The sequence below is a fragment of the Pelophylax lessonae genome (assembly GCF_965119305.1).
Source record: "Pelophylax lessonae genome assembly, chromosome: 7".
NCBI classification, from domain to species: Eukaryota; Metazoa; Chordata; class Amphibia; order Anura; family Ranidae; genus Pelophylax; species Pelophylax lessonae.
Genome location: NC_138774.1, coordinates 160,570,949 through 160,595,999, shown reverse-complemented (window position 1 = coordinate 160,595,999; position 25,051 = coordinate 160,570,949).

Here is a 25,051-nt window from a genome sequence, read left to right as displayed (position 1 = left end):
AGTGGATCGGATTCGTCACATGAAAAGCCCTCTGTGTCACTTTGTGCCCTCACGTAATCGTCCACCATGTGATGCAGACGGTGTCGATGCGATGTGGCAGCTGAGAGGCCTGGGCGGTGAGGACTAAAAAAAGACCGAAAGGCATCCGTCAACCGCACGCCTTCTCCAACGCTCCTCTCGTGACCACCAGTAGAATCCATGGTAGGTTGTCCCCGCCCCTGCACCCTACGGGAGTCGGGGAACATGTTCACCAGATTCCTCTTGAGACTGTCCTCAAGGGATTTGATCCTGGGGACTCTCTGGGTGGATGGGAAAAGCTCCGAGACTTTACACTTGTACCGGGGGTCAAGTAGGGTGGCCAACCAATAGTGGTTAGTCTCTTTAATGGCCTTGATTCTGGGGTCCTTTCGCAGGCTCTGGAGCATGATGTTTCCCATGCGTCGCAAATTAGCGAAGGCCTGAGAAGCTGACTCCTCGGGGTCACTCATAACGACATTATCTTCAACGGGCTCCTCCTCCTCCCAGCCACGTACTACTCCAAAGTGTCCCGAGGGAGTCAAACTAGGCCTTGCAGATTGCCGCATGTCTTCCTCCTCCTCCTCCTCAAACCCTGCAAAAGTTCCCGCAGAATCGTCCTCCTCCTCCTCTTCCACCCCTGGATCCTGCTCGGGCCTCTGGGAGCTAGGCATAATGGGGTCAGGATTCTCAGGATAAAGGGGGCCTTGAGAGGCAAGGAAGTGGCCTCCTCAAATGGCGAGAGGACAGCGCATGCATCCTTAATCAAAAGCCACTGCCGTGGGGAAAAGAAGCCCAGGCGCGCAGAGCCAGTGCTGGTACCGTACTCACATAGGTATTCATTGAGGGCCCTCTGCTGCGTGTACAGGCGCTGCAGCATAGCCAAGGTGGAGTTCCAGCGGGTGGGCATGTCACAGATGAGGCGGTGTACCGGCAGGTGAAACTCGCGCTGCACTTCGGCCAAACGTGCAGTGGCACTGTACGACCGCCTGAAGTGACTGCACACCCTTCTTGCCATCCTTAGCACATCCTGCATTCCCGGGTACGAGTTCAAAAACCGCTGTACCACGAGATTCAGGACATGCGCCAGGCATGGCACATGGGTTAACTTTCCCTGACGAAGGGCGGCCAGGAGGTTTGACCCATTATCAGTAACCACCATCCCTGGCTGCAGCTGGCGTGGTGTCAACCACCTCTGGGCCTGTGCCTGCAGAGCCCCAAGAATCTGAGGGGCAGTGTGCTGCCTGTCCCCTAGACACACAAGCTGCAGCACTGCGTGACACCTTTTGGCCTGAGACATAGAATAGCCCTTTGAACGTTTACGTGGTACCTCATCATATTCAAAGGACCATTCTGCAGAGGAGGGCATGGAGGAGGTAGAGGAGGAGGAGCAGGAGGGGGTAGAAGTGATCGATCTACCCGGATCAGCGACACCACCAGCTGTTTGCAGACGTGGGGGCAACACTGGCTGCAGCACCGAGCCCTGGCTACAATCCCTTCCGCTGGCAAGCAGTGTCACCCAGTGAGCAGTGACAGAAATGTACCGTCCCTGCCCATGTTTGCTTGACCAAGTGTCAGTCGTCAAGTGTATCTTACGGCTGACTGACTTGGCCAGGGACGACACTACATTGCCTTCCACATGTTGGTATAGGGATGGCAGGGCCTTACGGGAAAAGTAATGCCGACTTGGCACCTGCCACTGTGGAACTGCACATTTTGCGAAGTCACGGAAGGGAGCAGACTCTACCAGGTTAAATGGTAATAGTTGCAGAGCCAGTAGTTTAGCCAAACTACTGTTTAGACGCTGGGCATGTGGGTGGCGGGGAGTATACATTTTTTTTCGTTCCAGCATGTGTGGAATCGAAGTTTGGCGTCTAGATGTTACAGCTGGTGGTGTGCTGGAGGTAGATGCGACACTGCCTGCTATATCATCATCCCTGCCAGTGGAGGCTGCCAACAGGTGACGAGTGACTATAGCAGGGCCAGGAACAGACTGATGTGCAGGTGGAGCAGGTGGAGCAGATGGAGCATGAGGAGGAGCGCGAGGAGAACTAGGAGGCCGACTGACCGATCTTTGGCCCTTTTGTGGGTTCTTTAAATGCTCCTGCCAACGGGCCGAGTGGTGGGTTGTCAAATGCCTGTTTAGGCAGCTTGTACCCAGGTGGTTGACATTTTTGCCACGTTTTATACCCTTCTTACAAATCTTGCAGATCGCAACTGTTTTATCTGCATGGGATGTCTCAAAAAAGGCCCAGCAAGATGAGGTGTGTATAGTGGCCCGGGAGACAACAGGTGCGGCCTTAGATGGAGTAGGCCGTCTGCTCTCCCCTCTTGCTTGCTCTGCCTCCTCCTCAACCTCAGACCCAACATCTGACTCCATCAAAGACTGAGCATCAGGCCTGGCCTGGGAGACAACAGGTGCGGCCTTAGATGGAGCGGGCCGTCTGCTCTCCCCTCTTGTTTGCTCTGCCTCCTCCTCAAACTCAGACCCAACATCTGATTCTATCAAAGACTGAGCATCAGGCCTGGCCTGGGAGACAACAGGTGCGGCCTTAGATGGAGCGGGCCGTCTGCTCTCCCCTCTTGTTTGCTCTGCCTCCTCCTCAAACTCAGACCCAACATCAGACTCCATAAAGGACTGAGCATCAGGCTGGAGTAGATGGCCAACACTGTGGTCAAACAGCTCAGCTGACTCCTCTGCCATGTCTGAAGTTGGGTCTAAGGGAGGACATGAGGTGGACATGGACTCATCTGTATTTGTTCTGACAACTGCAGAAGACTGACCACTTTTCTCTGCCTGGGTCACTGTAGTTGCAGATGATGCCGATGATGAGGGTTTGTTCATATAGTCCACCACCTCCTGTACATACTGTGGACGTATAGCTTGGCCACTGCCGGAGAACAATCCAAATGGTGGCCTGGCTGAGGACTGACCACCACGTCCACCCCTGCCTCTAGACACCCTAGAAGCTGTGCCCCTTTCCGCAGCAGGGCCACGTATGCCTTTTCTTGGTCTACCAGGCATATTTCTCACTGATGCGTTGGCAACTGTGTGTGGTGAAAAACGCACACTGCTATGCGACCCACAGTTATCGCTGGATACAGCACAGCAGATGTGTCACGCACAGTAGCAAAGCCTTTTGCACAGTGGACCTAACACTTTGAACAACAGGCGTTAGGTTGTCACTGATGCGTTGGCAACTGTGTGCGGTGAAAAACGCACACTGCTATGCGACCCACAGTTGTCGCTGGATACAGCACAGCAGATGTGTCACGCACAGTAGCAAAGCTTTTTGCACAGTGGACCTAACGCTTTGAACAACAGGCGTTAGGTTGTCACTGATGCGTTGGCAACTGTGTGCGGTGAAAAACGCACACTGCTATGCGACCCACAGTTGTCGCTGGATACAGCACAGCAGATGTGTCACGCACAGTAGCAAAGCCTTTTGCACAGTGGACCTAACGCTTTGAACAACAGGCGTTAGGTTGTCACTGATGCGTTGGCAACTGTGTGCGGTGAAAAACGCACACTGCTATGCGACCCACAGTTGTCGCTGGATACAGCACAGCAGATGTGTCACGCACAGTAGCAAAGCCTTTTGCACAGTGGACCTAACGCTTTGAACAACAGGTGTTAGGTTGTCACTGATGCATTGGCAACTGTGTGCGGTGAAAAACGCACACTGCTATGCGACCCACAGTTGTCGCTGGATACAGCACAGCAGATGTATCACGCACAGTTGCAAAGGCTTTTGCACAGTGGATCTAACGCTTTGAACAACAGGCGTTAGGTTGTCACTGATGCGTTGGCAACTGTGTGCGGTGAAAAACGCACACTGCTATGCGACCCACAGTTGTCGCTGGATACAGCACAGCAGATGTGTCACGCACAGTTGCAAAGGCTTTTGCACAGTGGACCTAACACTTTGAACAACAGGCGTTAGGTTGTCACTGATGCGTTGGCAACTGTGTGCGGTGAAAAACGCACACTGCTATGCGACCCACAGTTGTCGCTGGATACAGCACAGCAGTTGCGTGTCACGCACAGTTGCAAAGGCTTTTGTACAGTGCACCTAACGCTTTGAACAACAGGCGTTAAGTTGTCACTGTATTTTGCTGCCTAGCAAGCACGTACACCTGCTGTGATAGAGCAGCACTGTGCCACGTGCTCACTAAACAGAACCCTCACACTTTCCCTACAGAAACTAAATTTTCAAATCTAACTAATGTAGTACAAAGTTCCCTAACTACACTAGATATCCCTTTCCACTAAATAGAAAGCTCCATACAGCAGAAGACTGACACTGTCCCTTAAGTTTTTTTTTTTTTTTTTTGTAACTCTAAGAACCAGCACAATCGCTGTATCTAACTACACTGGCTGTAAGCTAAATACAATTCTGCTATATGGAGCTTTAGAACCACTCGATATATAGGAAATGTAGTGTAGCAAGCAGGAGTCAGACAGAACTGCTTCAACTCTCTTCAACAGGCTCTGGATAACTGTGCTAGGGGTTAGGCGGGGCCATCTTATATAGTGTGGGGCGTATTCACTCCTGATTGGCCTCTGGTCCCCGTAGTCACTCCAATCACGTTCCTAGGAGACTCCTGCCCCCTCATTGGCTTTTGCAGACGTTTCTGGGCCAATCACGGGCTTTTAAAGCCCAGTTCCTGTCCCAGTGCATTTTGGGCGGTTCTGGTGGCCGAATACCGAACTTTTGCCGCAAAAAGTTCGGTATTCGGCCGAATATCGAACATCCAATGTTCGGGTCGAACCGATGGTCGACCCGAACCGTTCGATCATCCCTAGTGTTCACCATACAATTGCCTGTCTCTCGTCTATACATTCTCATATATTCTATCCCTCCATTAAACATCTGATTGAGTATATGTATATTGCATAACAGGCTGTGCACGGTGATAAAGTCCTGAGAGTTGGATATGTTGTTCAACAGAATCTCTACAAGGCTACTGAGTGTAATAATTCTGCAGCTGTAAATCCATCCACTAACAAAAACGCATGAACGTTACAGTCTGCAGGTGAGGGGCTAATCATAATCTAGAAGCCCTCTTAACCAAGGGGTCCCAAGATACCGTCCTCCCTACGGGAATGAGAAAGAGATACATAGCACCTCTTAAAGTAAAGTAATTAAAAACACTGACACAGTCTTTGAGAAGTTCTTTATAAAAGAAAAATACAACAAATTCCAAGATGTAAACCCATTGTCAATCACGTCATTCAGTGATGAAGATCCTCATCAATGATGTTGGGCATATTTGATCAATGCTGACACCCAGAAGATCGATCCTGCTCCTTTGTTACTTTTAGTGTCGGGGACTAGCAGATGTTTGGTGTGGTGAGTGAGGGATGGTGGCAGATAGTGCTGGCGGTTCATGGGTTCCTTTATTGTTCTTTATTTCAATAATTTATTGGGATTGACCTGGATCTACATCACTGGCTGACTTAATTGATGATGGATCTACATTGTGAGACATTTATTTTTTTAAATAAAGGACTTGTAAAAAACTGTGACTGGGTCCTTTCATGCAGGCATCATCATTTTACTAATTTTGCCCTAAGAAAAAAATGATGAATATGGATTCAGGGTACATTAGTTTACCTCAGTTTGCACATACATTTTCAGTTCACTTCAGTTCATATCAGTTAACATCAGTTTGCACATCTGTCTTCAGCTCCGTTAATTTCAGTTTATATCAGTTCTGTTCCATTTTGTTATTTTGTGGACATAAACAGACTCAGAAGTAAGAGGATGTAAATTAATATACAACATCTTCCTTTACATTCACTCACCCCTAAAAATACATTGTATTTCAATCTGTGTGTTGATTTATTTTCACAGTTTTTTTTTTTAGAATAAAAATTGGTATTGTGTACTCCTTACATATAAGAGCCGGTCCACACTAGCGCGACTTGTCAGGCGACTTGTCAGCTCCCATTGACCGCTACAGGACCCATTCTAATAGGAGCAACACAAGTCACTCCAACTTTGAAAAAGGGTCCTGTACTACTTCGGGGCGACCTCGGAGCGACTTGCATAGACTTCCATTATGTGAAGTCGTGTCACCTTAGTGTGAACCGACTCTTAATATGAGTAGGGCCATATAACCCCCTCCCCCCCATGTTGGGAGCATAAGGCCTGGTATGGCTCAGGAGGGATAGCTGCCTGCTTACCCCCTCTTTCCTGGGCAGCAAAGCTGCATGCTCAGATAAGGGTCTGGTGTAAAAGTTGAGGGTTGTGGATTTTTTGTTTTGCTTTTTTTCTTGTTTCTTTTTCTTTTTCCTTGGGCTTCCTCTTTAAAATCCCCTTTGACATCCATACCAGACTCCCATCAAGGATAAGTGTCTGGTATGTATTTAAAGCTAGTTTTGTTGCAGTAGGTTGTATATATCATACATATGCACCATTTCACAGGCACCCATAATGTCACCCCACATTGGCGTCTCCTGCGTGACTCACAGAGCGTGCACTGGAAAGCCTGGAGATCCGTGTGTGGTCATATACCATCTGATTGCTGTGTCCAATCACAGCAATCACATAGTACTCAATAGAAACTGAATGTAAACATTGGTATTCTTATTATTATTATACAGGATTTATATTGCGCTAACAGTTTGAGCAGCGCTTATTCCCTCAGCTCTCACCAGATCGGCTGTGAGAGCAGAAAGAACCAATACAGCAGCCTGTGAGTGTACAACAGTCTGTCAGACTGCATGTACTCACAGACTGCAGTGCCAGTCTGGCCCAGTATCCCTGATCACTGCCCCAGTGTCCCAGATCACTGTCCCAAGTGTAGTAATAATAAACAATGCAACTAGCCCCTGTCACCTGTCCCAGTGTCACCAGTGCTCACAGTTACATCACTATGCACCATACCAACATCCTGATCAGTGCCATACTAGTGTCCTGATCACTGCCATACACCATACCAGCGCCACAATTCCGCCATTCACCTTACCAGCGCCACGATCCCCACCATACCTCATACTAGCATCCTAATCTCCACAATATGTCATACCAGCATCCTGACCACTATCATATGCCATACCAGCATCCTTATCAACGCCATACACCATACTAGTGCCCTGACCACCTCCATACATCATACCAGCATCCCGATCACCACTACATCATCCAACGCCTTACCCCATACCAGCTCCCAGATCCCTGCTTTACCTAATAACAATACTCTGATCATTGCCATACACCATACCAGCATCCTGAATCACCACTATAACCCATACCAACACCCTGATCACTTCCATGTAAAGCATAGTAATCATTTTAAAACATAAGGTATTTGTTTTTTTTTTTTTGTTTTGTTTTGTTTTTTTTTTTACTTTTAATTTATTTAGAAATTGTAAATGTTGGTGGTGAATAATAGGAATATCATTATCCTATAGGTTTTTGATATAAGGCAAAGCAGTAACTTGGATACATGACAAGTTAAGCATGCAAATCTCCCCCACAGGAAATCTTGTAATCCCTACTCTTATGTCTTGTACAGATAAAATGTACAGGTTTGATAAATGCTGCCTGCCTGTGAGTAAATTAGGTGCTTTAGTATCCATGCTGACTTTGAATGAAATAGATGCCTTGTGCTCCCTCAAATCCATTTATCAGGAGAATCTCTATGCAATGACAAAAGGTATAAACTGTCTCATGGAAGGCAGTGTCAAAAATAGTACATAGGAAAAAAAAAATTGTAAAAGATTTAGTAGATGACAATGGCATATGAAATTCTATACATTTTTCTACTACCTAAAAAATATGGCAGTGTACTTTTCTTGCCATACTAGTATCTTATATTCAGTTCTCACTAGTAATAGTATCTGCCCAGAGTTTGCAACACACCAAAATCAGAGGTCAGGACTAATTACAAAAGCCTAAGTAATGCAGAGAATTCAGGAATCAGGATTAAGTAAAGCAGAGAAGTCAGAGGTTAGGATTAATTAATGCAGAGAGTTCAAGAATCAGAATTGAGCAATGCAGAGAGTACAGGAGTCAATATTACGTAAAGCACAGAGATCAGGAATCTGGAGTAAGTAACACATAGAGTTTGGGGGTCAGGATTAAGTAATGCGGAGAGTCCAAGGGTCAGGAATAAGTAATGCACAAAGTTCAGGGATCAGGATTAAGTAACATACCAAATTCAGAGGTCAAGATTGAGTAATGCAAAAACTTTAGAGATCAAGAATAGGTAATGCAGAAAGTGCAGGGATCAAAATTAGTTAAGAATGATTTCTGAATTAAGGGTTTGTTACTCCAACACTTCATATTCCTGATATGTGCCTGCTGTGCCATGTATTTGTATGAGAAAGTATCCTGTTTCTCTTTGTAGTGCGTGCTTCCTTTGTGTGAAATTCCTGGTTTTCCTGCCAGTCCCTCTGCTTTCCTATTAAAAACTGACCATACCAAACAGGGGAACACATCATGGTCAGTTCTATAGTTATATTGGGAACTCAGTGTGCTCTTTTCCAATGATCAGACTTGTCCCGACATGCCCCCACTGCACAGCCATTCACTGAGAAGCTCAGTGTGCTGCTACTTCTCCTCTCCCCAGCTCTTATGCAGCTAAGAACAGAGGGAATGTGATCACTTAAAAAAGGTATTTATAGCATATTTTCATTTCTTTGTAGCACTACTCCCAATGGAGCTGCTGGTGACGGGTTCCCCTGGGTTACCATTAGCAACAGTAGAACATTCGGGCATGTTTCCAAGTGTTTTTACCTTAGACAAGGACCAATCCAGTTTCTTTGGTTTTAGGTTTTATTAGGAATTTGGATAGGAGAAGGGCGAGTGGGATACTCCAACTGAACTAAACTATGCAAATTAGGCTGGGATGACTTGAATAAATGCTTGTTAACGCTGGTTAATGCTGGTTAACGCTGAGTAATGCTGAATACACTAAAATTGAGCTAGCCACAGCTAGGCCACTGATTTACTTTGCCCTTGGCTATGAAAGGTTCTCTTTAAGTTTCCTGAGGTAATTCTGTCCTAAGGCACACTGCTGCTTGTCGGCCTAGGCCTAGGGCGGCACTTTGTGGGGGGCGGATTTCCGCCCCCGCATGAAAAGAAACCCCCGATCTGCCGCTAAAACCTAAAAAAAAAAAAAAAATGGCCGCGGCCGGCCCGACATGTGCACTGCGCATGCGCCGCCGCCACTCGGAAAGCCGAACACGCTCGGCTATTTCCGGGTAGGCGGCGCATGCGTGGTGACGTAATGGCGCCGGGCGGCGCCATTTTTAAATGGAAGGCGTCTCAAGGTAAGTGAGACTCCTCCACAGCAGGTGCTGCGGGCATGGTACAGGAGATTCTCCTGTACCATGGCATGCCCGCAGCACTGAATCTCGTGTACCATGCTGCCCACACAGCCCTGCATTGAGTGTACCATGCTGCCCACACAGTCCTGCATTGAGTGTACCATGCTGCTCACACAGCCCTGCATCGAGTGTACCATGCTGCCCACACAGCCCTGCATTGAGTGTACCATCCTGCCCACACAGCCCTGCATTGAGTGTACCATGCTGCCCACACAGCCCTGCATCTAGTGTACCATGCTGCCCACACAGCCCTGCATTGAGTGTACCATGCTGCTCACACAGCCCTGCATCGAGTGTACCATGCTGCTCACACAGCCCTGCATTGAGTGTACCATGCTGCCCACACAGCCCTGCATCTAGTGTACCATGCTGCCCACACAGCCCTGCATTGAGTGTACCATGCTGCCCACACAGCTCTGCATCTAGTGTACCATGCTGCCCACACAGCCCTGCATTGAGTGTACCATGCTGCTCACACAGCCCTGCATTGAGTGTACCATGCTGCTCACACAGCCCTGCATCGAGTGTACCATGCCCGCAGCACCGTATCTCCTGTACTATGCCCACAACCCCTGCATCTCCTATACCATGTCTGCAGCCCCTGCACTATGCCCGCAACCCCTGCATCTCCTATACCATGTCTGCAGCCCCTGCATCTCCTGTACCATGTATGCAGCCCCTGCACTATGCCTGCATCTCCTGTACCATGTCCGCAGCCCCTGCCCCATGCCCGCAACCCCCGCAGCCCCTACACCATGCCCGCAACCCCTGCAGCCCCTGCACCATGCCCACAACCCCCGCAGCCCCTGCAGCTCCTGTACCATGCCTGCAGCCTTGGAAGATTTTCACCCCTAATGACCAGGCCATTTTTTTGTGATTCAGGACTCCATTACTTTAAAGGACAATTGCACGGTCCTGCGACGCTGTACCCTAAAAAAATGAATGTCCTTTTTTCCCACAAATAGAGCTTTCTTTTGGTGGTATTTGATCACCTGTGTGGTTTTTATTTATTGCGTTATAAACAAAAAAAGAGCAACAATTTGGAAAAAAAAATATTGATTTTTCACATTCTGCTATATAACATTCCCACTAAAAAATTTAAAAATCAATTTTTTTCATTCTTTTAGGCCAATTTGTATTCTGCTACATATTTTTTGTTAAAAAAAATTAAAATAAGCGTATATTGGTTGGTTTGCGCAAAAGTTATCGTGTCTACAAACTGGGGGAAAGATTTATGTTGTATTTATTTTTTACTAGTAATGGCGGTGATCTGCGATTTTTAGCGGGACTGCAACATTGCGGCGGGCAGATCGGACCCCTAACTGACATTTTTGACACTTTTGGGGGGGATCAGTGACATTACTACAGTAATCGGTGCTAAAAATATGCACTGTTACTGTAATAATGACACTGGCAGGGAAGGGGTTAACCTGGGGGTGATCAAAGGGTTAAGTGTGAGCCTAGGGGGTGTTTTCTAACTGTATGGGGGAGGGGCTTGTGAAATTAACATAGAGACCTGTGATTCTAAATAGAAGGATCACAGGCGCTCTGCTGTGTTTACAACATCCGACCGTCCTTCTCTCTGTGGGGAATGATCGCGGGTGCCCGGTGGCAATTGCGGCCGCTGGTCCCGTGGATTGGCATCCCCGCTGCCGAGTGGGGGCCCCCCAGGAGCGCTCCCACGAACCAACGTACCCATACAAAACAACAAAATATACAAGTAGGCACTTTGTACCCACTTTTAATGTACAGAGAGGAAGAGGTGGGGCCTAAAGAGGAAGGGGTGTGGTTTACAGATGACAGGGCGGGTCTGAAACAGGAAAGGGTGTGGCCTTGACAGGAAGGGGTGGGTCATAGGTAAATTAGGGGGTGCACGAGTTTAGTCCGGCCTAGGGCAGCACAAAACCTAAATACACCACTGCTAAGGCAAGCTATTCCTTGAGTTAGACTGTACTGCTGAACAACTTTAGGGCCCTTCCTTTATCCCTAATCTTTAGGGCTTAACAACTTGGCACCCCTTTACTGTAACACTCTGGGTTAACTGGCTCCTTGATCCCTTTGACCTCTCTGGAGTGGTCCCCTCTCTTAGGCAGACCCCTGGGCAGATCCTTGAGTACTCACAACACTATTTTTCCTGAAGTCCTCTGCTCAGCAGCTCCACTCGGTCAGCACACTGGATTTTGTCAGCTCAGCTCAACCCCTGGTACCTAGGCCAACTACCTGGACCACCTTCCTCACTTCAGCAGGAGGAGAGACAGCCGTCCACCTCCACCTGGAAATTTGCTCCTGCCAAAAGACACCCTCTCACATGCCCCCCTCGGATTTATTCCCAATCCCAGGATGCATTGCAGCAATGCCCACCCACAGGGACAGTCATAAACCCTGGTGTGCTATTGGATATGTTTCCTCCACTGTCCAACAAAGTCACTCATTGGATAAAGTGGGGAGACTCCCTAGACTCAACAGGTCACACCTGGAAGCATTTAACAGGCTAACTAGCAGATCAGACCCTCCTGATAAGCAAAACAAGGCCACATATATGCTTTGCCTAGAACCTACCTAGGAGGGTGCTACATCTATATAAAAATGTTTTGCCTTTCATTTCTATTTTAAACTGAATGGGTTGTTTTACTAGATGATCATTTTCAAACACTTTAAGTAACGCGCAGAGTTCAAGAATCAGGATTAAATAACAACCTGACTTTAGATGTCTGGATTAAAAGTTCAAAATTAGGTCAACAGCAAGCTATTCACAAATTTCTGAGTGTGTCTCCTCAGGGCCTATCATCATTCCTAACAACTGGATAGTGTAGCGTAAATTTTTCAATGCGCAGGCCTAAACTCATTACACTGTGCAAGCGTCAATCCAAAATGCCATGGCTGGTGTGGTCTGCATATCCATGAATCACTGTGCAGGTGCAGAGGGCAATAGCAGTGCTATTTTTGAGTTGATACTGGTGCAGTGTGACAAGTTGGAACTTGTACACTGCATAGCTTTGGTGTCTTGCTACTGGTGATAAATAGGGTTGAGCGAACACGGACTGTATTATTCGTGTTCGTACCGAATAATTGGATTTTTGTTACCCGAACACGGACCCGAAAACTTTACTGTATATTCGGGTAAAAATCCGTGTTCGGTCGTTTTAGTTCCGGGTTTTGCATGCTTTGGCGCGCTTTTCATGGCGGGCTTTCAACAGCCAATCAACAAGCGTTTAACTGGTGTGCCTAAGCCATCCCAGCCATGCCTACAAATGTATCAGTAGCTGTGATTGGCCGTCTGAAGCATGTGACCAAGTCTTTATAAGTTCGAGGCAGCGCCGCTGCGGCGTCATTCTGCTGTTTAGTTCAGGGAGGGAGCACACATCAACGTGCTGGCTGCTGATTAGGGACAGACAGGAAAAAAAAAACATTTGTGTCCGGATAGAATTGAGGGACAGGTCGGAGTGTGTTAGGCAGGGCGAGTTGTAGGCATTTTAGGGATAGAGTCTGCTGATTTTTAGGGTCAGTGTGTTCTACAAACTACAATCGATATTGCTGTGTGTGGGGGGGGGGGGGGGTTTGCAGTCACGTGGGATAGGAGATAGGCAGGTGTCAGTGGTCCACATCCATTTTGCTGTGTGTGGGCTGCAGTGAACACAATCTTTTTGGGGTGCAGTGAACACAATCTTTTTGGGGTACAGTGAACACAATATTTTTGGGGTGCAGTGAACACAATCTTTTTGGGGTGCAGTGAACACAATCTTTTTGGGGTGCAGTGAATACAATCTTTTTTGCCCACTGAGGAGGAGGGAGAAAAGTATTTTTCTATCAGGCACTGTGTGCAGCATTTTTCCTTCAGCTGTGCTGTGCTGAGTGACTGATCATACACTGCTGTGTTCAGTTCACATGTGCTAATATTGAGTGGTTTCAGAAATCATACACTTTGTTTCTATTCCACTATTCAATATACAGCTTGGGTTAAAAAAATTAAATTGTGGCCTGCAGCAGAGCTGAATGATATTTGGGGTTTTTGGGGTTCATCTCATACTTCTGAAGATTTGAGGGTGCTGCCTGTTCCATACTCCTCCTACTCCTCATTCAGCCTTTTAGGGGTACAAACAATAGTAATTGGGGCCTAGTGTGCTTCTGTACGTGTGAGATACATACACTTTTTTTGATCATATTTCCTATTCCGCTATTCAATAAAAACCTTTGGGGATCAATTAAATTGCGGGATAGTTTGTGTTGGTATGTGTGAGATCCACCTTTCCAAGTTTTTGGGGTTCATCTCATACTTCTGAAGATTTGAGGGTGCTGCCTGTTCCATACTCCTCCTACTCCTCATTCAGCCTTTTAGGGGTAAAAACAATAGTAATTGGGGCCTAGTGTGCTTCTGTACATGTGAGATACATACACTTTTTTTGATCATATTTCCTATTCCGCTATTCAATAAAAACCTTTGGGGATCAATTAAATTGCGGGATAGTTTGTGTTGGTACGTGTGAGATCCACCTTTCCAAGTTTTAGGGGTTCATCTCATACTTCTGAAGATTTGAGGGTGCTGCCTGTTCCATACTCCTCCTACTCCTCATTCAGCCTTTTAGGGGTACAAACAATAGTAATTGGGGCCTAGTGTGCTTCTGTACGTGTGAGATACATACACTTTTTTTGATCATATTTCCTATTCCGCTATTCAATAAAAAGCTTTGGGGATCAATTAAATTGCGGGATAGTTTGTGTTGGTACGTGTGAGATCCACCTTTCCAAGTTTTAGGGGTTCATCTCATACTTCTGAAGATTTGAGGGTGCTGCCTGTTCCATACTCCTCCTACTCCTCATTCAGCCTTTTAGGGGTACAAACAATAGTAATTGGGGCCTAGTGTGCTTCTGTACGTGTGAGATACATACACTTTTTTTGATCATATTTCCTATTCCGCTATTCAATAAAAACCTTTGGGGATCAATTAAATTGTGGGATAGTTTGTGTTGGTACGTGTGAGATCCACCTTTCCAAGTTTTTGGGGTTCATCTCATACTTCTGAAGATTTGAGGGTGCTGCCTGTTCCATACTCCTCCTACTCCTCATTCAGCCTTGTAGGGGTACAAACCATAGTAATTGGGGCTTAGTGTGGTTTTGTACGTGTGAGATACATACACTTTTTTTGATCATATTTCCTATTCCGCTATTCAATAAAAACCTTTGGGGATCAATTAAATTGCGGGATAGTTTGTGTTGGTACGTGTGAGATCCACCTTTCCAAGTTTTTGGGGTTCATCTCATACTTCTTAAGATTTGAGGGTGCTGCCTGTTCCAAACTCCTCCTACTCCTCATCCAGCCTTTTAGGGGTACAAACAATAGTAATTGGGGCCTAGTGTGCTTCTGTACGTGTAAGATACATACACTTTTTTCAATCATATTTTCTATTCCGCTATTTAATCAAAACCTTTGGGTATAAACTATTAAATTGCGGGATAGTCTGTGTCGGTACGTGTGAGATACACCTTTCCAATTTTTGGGGCGCATCTCATACTGCCGAGGTTTTGAGGGTGCTTCAGTCTGCCTCCTGCCTGTTCCGAACTCCTCCTACTCCTCATCCTGCCTTTAGGGTACAAAAAATTGTAATCGGGGCCTAGTTTGTGTTTGTAAGTGTGAGATGAACCGTTTTGTAAAATGTGTCCTATTCCGCTATTCAATATACACCCTGTTTGAGTGTAAAAAATTAAATTGCGGGATAGTCTGTATCGGTACATGTGAGATACACCTTTTTAAATTTGTTTGGCGCATCTTCTTCTACCGCCAAGGATTGCAGGGCGCTTCAGTTTGCCTCCTGTTCCCAACTCCTCCTACTCCTCTTCCTCATCCTGCCTTTAGGGTACAAAAAATTGTAATCGGGGCCTAGTCTGTATTTGTACGTGTGAGATACACCGTATTATAACATTTTTCCTATTCCGCTATTCAATATACACCCTTTTGGAGTGTAAGAAAATTAAATTACGGCATAGTCTGTATCGGTACGTGTGAGATACACCTTTTAAATTTGTTTGGCGCATCTCCTTCCACCGCCAAGGATTGCAGGGCGCTTCAGTTTGCCTCCTGTTCCCAATTCCTCCTACTCCTCTTCCTCATCCTCCCTTTAGGGTACAAAAAATTTTAATCGGGGCCTAGTCTGTGTTTGTACGTGTGAGATACACCGTTTTTTTATCCTTTTTCCTATTCCGCTATTCAATATACACCCTTTTGGGGTAAAAAACATTAAATTGCAGCATAGTTTGCATATTTGACTGTCAGATATACCCGTGCGATACTGTTGTTGTTTTGTTCAGCTATTCAATAAACACCTTTCTAGGGCAAGATCATAAATTACAGAAATATGAGGAGACCGTCAAATAAGGGCCATGGCCTGGGTCGTGGTGCTGCTGGTAGAGCTCCTGTTGCAAGGAGAGGACGTGGTCGATCTGTGCCAGCTACACGCACAAGTGAAACACCTTCCTCAAGTGTTAGTAGGCGACAGAACCTGCATCAGTATTTGGTAGGGCATCATACGCCTCTAGAAGTGATGAGGCCAGAACACAGAGAGGCGATAGTAGATTGGTTTGCTGCTGACAGTGCCTCCAGTTCCTTCACATTGTCTCCCACCCAGTCTACTGCAGAAAGGTCAGAGTTGGCACCTGCAGCCAATGTCCAACCGTCTTTCACCTCACCCCCTTGCAAATCAGGCAAGCAGTCTGAGCCCCAAGCCATACAGCAGTCTCTTCTTCTTTTTGAGGACTCTGTCAGCAGGGTTTCCCAGGGCCATCCACCTAGCCCTGCCCCAGAAGTGGAAGAGATTGAGTGCAGCGATGCCCAACCACTCATTTCTCAAGATGAGTACATGCAAGGACCATCGCAGCACGTCTCAGATGATGATGAAACGCAGGTGCCAACTGCTGCGGCGTTCAGCATTGTGGAGACCGACAAGGAGGGCAGGGGTGAAGACTGAGTGGAAGATGATGTGGAGGACGATGAGGTCCTCGACCCCACATGGAATGAACGTCATGCAGGTGACCTGAGTAGTTTGGAGGAAGAGGCGGTGGTCGCACAGAGCCACCAGCACAGCAGAAGAGGGAGCAGGGTGCAGAAGTGGAGCGGCCGTGCCCTAGACACTACGCCTGCTACTGCCCAATGCAGCAAGGGAACGAGCGCACCAAAGTCAGCTCAAAGGAGTTCTCTAGCGTGGAAGTTCTTTAGAAAATGTGCTGATGACAGGACACGAGTGGTTTGCACCCTGTGCAATCAGAGCCTGAAGCGAGGCATAAACCTTCTCAACCTGAGCACAACCTGCATGATCAGGCATCTAAGTGCAAAGCACGAGCTGCAGTGGAGTAGACACCTTCAAAACCAAGAAACGTCTCTGGCTCATCCTGCTTCCTCTTCTGCTGCAGTCTCGGCCGCTCCAGCCACATCTGTAGTGATACCGGCACCTGCCACCCCGCAAACAGAGGATCTGTCAGCAACACCACCACCTGGGTCACCAACCATCTCCACAAAGTCCCGTGGAAGCGTTCAGCTTTCCATATCCCAAACACTTGAGAGGAAGAGGAAGTACCCCCCTACCCACCCGCGATCCCTGGCCCTGAATGCCAGCATTTCAAAATTCTTGGCCTTTGAAATGCTGTCATTCCGTCTGGTGGAGACGCACAGTTTTAAAAACCTTATGTCGGTGGCTGTCCCACAGTACGTCGTGCCCAGCCGCCACTACTTTTCCAGGCAAGCAATCCCTTCCCTGCACAATAAAGTGGGGGAAAAAATCAGGTGTGCACTGTGCAACGCCATCTCTGGCAAGGTCCACCTAACTACCGATACGTGGACCAGTAAGCACGGTCAGGGGCGTTATATCTCCCTAATGGCACACTGGGTAAATGCAGTGGCGGATGGGCCTGAGGCGGATAGCAATTTGGCGCATGTCCTTCCACCACCGAGGATTGCAGGGCGCTTCAGTTTGCCTCCTGTTCCTAACTCCTCCTACTCCGCTTCCTCATCCTCTACCGCCTCCTCATTCGGACAGCGTAACACCTTCACCACCAACTTCAGCACGGCCAGGGGTAAACGACAGCAGGCAGTTTTAAAACTTGCCTGTTTGGGGGACAAACCACACACCGCGCAGGAGTTGTGGAGGAGCATGGAACAGCAGACAAATGAGTGGTTGCTGCCAGCGAGCCTCAAGCCCGGCCTGGTGGTGTGCGATAACGGGCGAAATCTCATAGCAGCTCTGGGCATAGCCGGTTTGACGCACATCCCTTGCCTGGCACATGTGCTGAATTTGGTGGTGCAGAGGTTCCTTAAAAACTACCCCGATATGTCAGAGCTGCTGCAGAAATTGCGGGCCGTCTGTGCGCACTTTCGGCGTTCTCACCCTGCTGCTGCTCGCCTGTCAGCGCTGCAGCGTAACTTCGGCCTTCCCGCTCACCGCCTCATATGTGACGTGCCCACAAGGTGGAACTCCACCTTGCACATGCTGCAAAGACTGTGCGAGCAGCAGCAGGCCATAGTGGAGTTTCAGCTGCAGCACGCACGCGTGAGTCGCTCTGCGGAACAGCACCACTTCACCACCAATAACTGGGCCTCCATGCGAGACCTGTGTGCCTTGTTGCGCTGTTTTGAGTACTCCACCAACATGGCCAGTGCCGATGACGCCGTTCTCAGCTTAACTATCCCACTTCTATGCCTCCTTGAAAAAACAATTCGGGCGATGATGGAAGAGGATGTGGCACAGGATGAGGAGGAGGAGGAGGATGAAGAGGTAACATTTCCAAGGCTTTCAGGGCAGTCATTCGCAAGGGGCTCCGAGGGTGGGTTCCTGCACACACAAACGCCAGGGACACAATTGTCCAGCAGGGGCACAGTTCTGGAGGATGAGGAGGAGGAGCTGGAGGAGGAGATGGAAGCATGTTCACAGCAGGGTGGCACCCAGACCAGCTCATGGCCATCACTGGTGCGTGGCTGGGGGGATACAGAGGACACGGACGATACACCTCCCACAGAGGACAGCCTTTCGTTGCCTCTGGGCAGCCTGGCACACATGAGAGAATACATGCTGCAGTGTCTCCACAACGACCGCCGAGTTGTCCACATTCTAACTTGTGCTGATTACTGGGTGGCCACACTGCTGGATCCCCGTTACAGCGGGGCCACAGTGGAAGCACAAGGCTGAGGAGGAGGAGGAGGAGGAGGAAGAGGTCGCCAACGCAACCAGGGCACCGCCAGCACCTCAGAAGGCAGGGTTAGCATGGCCGAAATGTGGAAAAGCTTTGTCAGCACGCCACAACAAACAGCAGCACCAGCAGCTCATATGGAACATCTTAGCAGGAGGCAGCATTTCACCAACATGGTGGAGCAGTATGTGTGCACACGCCTAGGCGTACTGAATGAGGGGTCTGCCCCCTTCAACTTCTGGGTCTCCAAGTTGGGCACATGGCCTGAGCTTGCCCTTTACGCCTTGGAGGTGCTGGCGTGCCCTGCAGCCAGTGTATTATATGAACGGGTATTTAGCACGGCTGGGGGCGTTATCACAGACAAGCGCAGCTGCCTGTCCAGAGACAATGTGGACAAGCTCACATTCATTAAAATGAACCAGGCATGGATCCCACGGGACTTTTCCGTACCTTGTGCAGAATAGCGATGGATACCGACCTTACCCAGCCATTGTTCCATTTTTGCTCTTTCTCACTCTTTTGGGGTGTACCCTCATTTAAAATTTGTGAAAAGAAGCAGTGTTGGCTACCTCGTCCTCCTCAGGGCCAGATTAACGTAGGGGCTATTGGAGCTGCAGCTCCAGGCCCCTACCTTTATATAGGCCCCGGGTTGGCCATATTCACTGTTACCGCTCTTCTGTCACTTGTAAACACAGAAGTCTGGCTTCTATGCTTGCTTCCCCAGGCAGCTCCCTCAGAACCTCCCCACACAGCACGAAGGCTGGACAAGGAGGGACAGTTGCCGATGCATGGATGTGTTTATGGGCTTCAGAGACAGCATCCCATGTGGAATTAGGCATGCATGGCTGCACCCTTCCTCCTCTGGGTGCATGCCAAGGCACGGCCCTTAAGGCCCTTCAAAATCCTTAGCACCAAGCCCATGATGCTCTTAATCCGGCCCTGGTCCTCCTCCACCGCTGCTTCCACCTACACCGCCCATAGGTGTGCGCAGCCTATTGCATTAGGGTGTGCACCCCAAAGTTTAAATACACATGCATGTGTTTGTCTACATGTACATGGCCCCGATACATTACTCTCCCTGCTGGCAAAGTGAAATAGAGCAGAGCAGGTCCGAGGGAGATCTTTCCCATCTCCTCACTGGCAAACAGAGCGATAATGCTATGTGCCCTAGGTGATTAGGGTGTGCCCAGGCAAATCCGGCACACCCTGTGCGCACGCCTATGACACCGCCACATCCACCACCACCTCAACCTCCCTCCTACTCCATATGGGCCTCGTCCTTCAGAGATGAAGAACATTGTTTTATTTTTCTGTTTTTTTTTGTTGTTTTAAGTTATTTCCCTATCCACATTTGTTTGCAGAGCACTTGCCATGCTCTTAACTACGTTTTGCTGCCATTTGCAGCACTCTAGCCCTTTCCGTTGGTGTTTTAGAGCCATTTTAGTGCCTGAAAGTTTGGGTCCCCATTGACTTAAATGGGGTTCGGTGTCCGGGAAAAGTTCGGCAAAAGTCCGGGACACAGACCCAGACTTTTTTTTAAAGTTCAGCCGAACCCGCCGAACATGGACATCCAGGTGTCCGCTCAACTCTAGTGATAAATCCTTTCCGAGGACAGGCCCCTCACAACATGGATTGTCCTGGGGAAATAGGGATGAATGGTAACCTTAGGTTAAAGAGACTTCCTTATTTTTATATTTTGACTAAATAATTGTATCTGGATACATTTTTTTTTATATTTCAATGGAAGTATTACTTTTGCATGTTATTTTCACATAAAAGGACGATTTGTGACACACAAGTTTTACGTACCTCTGAACCGCATTTTACAAAGGGTTTATTAGGATTCTAAGTTTCAAAAAGGCATTCAGAAAGTGTACAGGCAGACACACATAGCGTTAATGAGCATCAAGATAAACAATGTATAGTGAAAGAAAATAAAGAAGGTACGGGGGGGGGGGGGCAAATGCTGCATAGAGTGTCAGTATTTGGTAAACCAAGTATAGACTGGTGGTTTGAGAAGAAAAATGGCTATTCTGATTTAAAAATCAAGTATAGACTGGGGGTTTGAGAAGAAAAATGTCAATTCTGATTTAAAACAAAGTCATACCAATTGCCCTATGTGCTAGGGATCAACTTACCTTGTGACTAACCATGGTCTACTGTTTTCATTTTGGATATACTCCCCTATTTGTCCTGGAATCTCTCTTAATATAATAAAGGGGTCACTCTGCTTCTATTTGCATACAGGGCTATTATTCTAAATCTGCCTTTGAATGTGACCCATTTACTTCACCCCCTCAATCCCTTTTTTTACTCACTCTCCCACCATCCTGAGGTAATCTCACCAAAACGCTCAAACTATTTTTTTGCTTGGGCTCTGTGAGTTCAGTGCGTACCTCAACATTTAAATATACTACCTCCACATGTTTATTCTGTTTAGGATATTAAAAGGTTGTCCTTGCTGGGATCAGACTTTCTAACTCATACCTCTTAAATGCAGGGAGTGGCAGGGAATTACTTCACTGGGACCTTCCATGTCAAAACTGTTGCTGTTAACTATTAAAATTCTTCTGGTTTTCAGTAGTGCTGTCTTTTTGCATACTATCTCTGCTTTCATTGTTGCTTACATATGTATCACCTATAGGATACTCCTTCCTTTGCACTCCCCAATCTTTGGTAGGCACAACGGGGGCAGTCAACCACTTCTATTTAGCTTACATTACCCAGTTTTCACCCTACTTACTTTTACCCTTCTTTCCCCCATCTCTCCCTTTCCCTACTTGCTCCATGCCCACTATGTCCCTATGACCCCCCCCCCTCCCCCACTATTTTTTCATTTTTCTACCCTACTTCTCCCTCCCAGTCTATTGCCAGGTCTGTGCTTGGGGTGTGTCCAGTACCACCAGTTCCCCACTACTAGTGATAATTTCTCATTCCCTATTTAGCCTACTGTATTCAGTGCTAAAGCCAAGACTGACATTAGGCTTGTGTCTCTCAATGTTAAAGACCTCAGTGCTCCGGAAAAGAGCACCTGTGTGTTGAATGAGCTTTGATAACCCAGAGAATGTATAGCCTTTATACTGTAAACTAATTTTCAAACTGACAAAGTATCTAAATATTCTTTCCTTTCCCCTGCTGCCTACCCCAGTACCAATTCCCAGTTAACACCAATAGGGTTAGTATCCTGCTGTCCAGAACAATTGAATGGCAGTTGCTTTCTCAAAAGTCCAATGACAATAGGTGCTCTCTCTCCCCAAAAGTGACTTAAATGGCAAGGGGTCACCTTGGCATTCCCCTATCTCTTAAACAAAGATCAGCTTAGGTTTCTGAAAGAACGTCTTACTCTCCTTACAGACTTTACTGGTAAAAATTTGCTGGTGAGGGTGACCTCAACCTTGCCCTTGACCCAGTGCTCAACACCTCCAAATCCTTCACCCACCTCTCTTATCCCTGTCTTCATAGAACAAAAACATGTACTGTGGTAAAGGTCTGGCAAGTACCCCATTCTGACAGCAGGGATTACACTTTATGTACAGTTCCACCCAATATATATTTGCAAATTGATTATCTCTTAGTTTCACAAACTACACTCCATCAGATCACTTTTTTTTTTTCATTTTGAATAGAGTATAGGAGGTTTATAATCCCTGTCAGATTTTTTTTTTTTAACATCTGTGTCCCATTGGGGAGATTTACATTCACTTCCTGTCCCATAGCCAAAACAGAAAGTAAGATAAAATCCTTGCATATTAAAGGACTTCCTTGGGGTCCTCCAAATCACTAGAACTAGTGTCCCCATGGGAAGATTTCCCATTTCTTACTTTTCTGAGAACATTCTGGGATTTTACTTTATTTTTACTTTCAATGATGACGATAAACAACAAATATAGACGGTGAATCTCCCCAACAGGGGCACAAACAGCAATAAAAGCCTAATAGGTATTCTAATCCATCGCCACTCTATTAAAAAAAAATTAAAATAAAAAATAAGCCTTTAGTTATACTTTAAAACCCCATTGGCTTCTGACCATGCTCTGATCATCATGTCACTAAATTAGGTGCTATATCTCTTGCATGTCATTTAAGATTAAATGATTCCCTTATTCAAGAAGGCCCCCTAAAGCTGAACTATTTAATAGACTTACACAGTACTTGTCAGAAATTCAAGACCCAATAATTCCTCCCCCATTTCAGTGGGAAAAGCTTATTTAAAAGCAATGAGAAAAGCTTAGTTTTCTCTTTAGCCATAAAAGCAGAAGCAAATAGCTAAAACCGAATTTGTGTTTTTTTTTGGCTTTTGGTCAGTTCCCTAAGAGCAATGTCTCTTAGATGTACATATCCCTTTTAGGTTGTGGTAATGGGAAAACATTTGCATTCCTCTGTAGAAACTAACACTTGCTTTAGGGACTACTTCTCTTTTCTATAAACATTTTAAGGAGTGCACTAGTTATTTTTGAATTCCATCCCTAGAAACATTAAAATAAAGGAACATATGATTTATTGGATGAAAGCCCACAGTGGCACTATAGAATAATGAGGCTATTTCCCCTTTCTTCACTTTTTTCCAATGGGACTTAGCAGGACTGTCACCTGTTACCACTCATTTTATCCTTACAATTGAGTTTATTCTAAAACATATATCCCACAACATTAACATCATGGGTCTTTCATTACAAAATTTGCCTTTGTGGCCTTTGTAGACAAATTCCTTTTTTTCCTCTCCTGATATATTCCTTTTAAAACCTCATATAAATGAATAGATATGGTGAAATATCTAATTTCAATATTAATTTTAATAAATCTGAAGCTCTAAATATCATTTTACCACCCATCAGACCAATGTCAGCCCCAACTCAGGAGTGAGTAGACATAATTACTAAAAAGCATGTTTCCCTTTATTGGAGGTAAGCCTAACACAAACTTTTCCCCTTAGGTCCCACAACAGTTAGCAAGGTGTGAGTACAGTGATATGGTCTAAACAGTAGATAGCTAAAATAATCAGTATAACAACAGTTAGAGAAACATGTATCTGGAATCTGGAATAAATCCATTATATAGTTCCTATATAAATACATTGCTTATTTTTTTTTTTTTTGTAATAAAGGACTTGTCCAAAAGGACTTGTCCAAAAAATCACTGCTCCTGTAAAAATAATTGTTTTAAAAAATTTTTTTTGCATTGATTAATGTCCCCCGGGGCAGTACCCAGGTCCCCATACACTTTTTTGGGCCAATAACTTGCATTTAAGCCTTTACAATTAGGACTTTTGATTTTTCATGCTCGTGTCCCATAGACTTTAATGGAGTTCGCATGTTCGCTAGAACATTTCCCCTGTTCGAGATGCTCTGGTGTGAACCGAACAGGGGGGTGTTCAGCTCATCACTACTTACAAAATAGCCAGAGATAGAGAATGTGTAATAAATTCCTACTTCGCAAGGTTATTACTCACAGGGACACAGTGTCATTTGACCCTATAACTAGTGTGTAGTAAACATGACAAACAGTTTGCTTGGCCAATAATACTAAACTCAAATCCAAACTGTGTGGCAATTTCAAAGAGTGGAGTGGTAGTAGAACACCTGGCAGGTGTTTTTTATTGTCTGTGCCACCTGTATATTTAGTAGAAACATTACCTCTGCTAGGTATCTAAATGTATATATTTTTAAGCCAATTAACATCTTGGGTATAACGCATGGCACGTACCCTGGGAAGCCTGTGTTGATGGACTGTCATGCATCACAGGTGTGTATTTAAATCTTATCCTATATGTTTTAGGGTTTGTGAAAATAAGAGACATGTTTAAATAACCTGCTCACTGCAGTGGTTTGCAAGAGAACATACAGTACATGACCCTTTTTTTTTTCTTGTGTACTGACGCTGGAGTTCCTGGCCCCTACCTCCCATCAAGTGCCCCCAGAGCAAGCATCTTGTTCTGTGGGGACCCAAGCAACCTTGCTCATGAGCCACTGCTGTGTATTCCCCTTCTCACACAGTCAGAACTTTGCCCCCCCCACCTTATACAATTGGAGCCAATAGCAGCCATTGCTTTCGGAGGAAATAAGGAGGGAGAGTACTCATACAGCCAAGGCTCTTGTGCCCATTAGTGGATCATGATGGGGCTCATGTAAGTGTTGGAGTGGCTGGGGGGGCTACTGGTCAGAGAATGTTTTCCACTTTCATACACAAAAGGCATGAAGGTACAAACACCTATGCCTTGAGAAAAAAGGAAATAGGTCCAAAATGTATAACTTCACTCCTGATCTACAAAAGACTGAAACAAAAACTCGAGCTAGCCTGCACTAAGATGTGATTGTCATGATGAAATGTCACTTATCCTTTGATCTCATTTTACAGGAGTGGTCCTGCTTGCGGTTCAAGGTGGGAGAAAGCCATCTTCATGTCCTCCACTCGCCTTCATTAGTGTAAAGTGGCTATTTTTTGAGACAGGGCAAGAACTGGCATCCAGAACCTGTATAAACACCCTGGCACATCAGGGACAGTTTGGAAGCTGAACAGCAACCTGG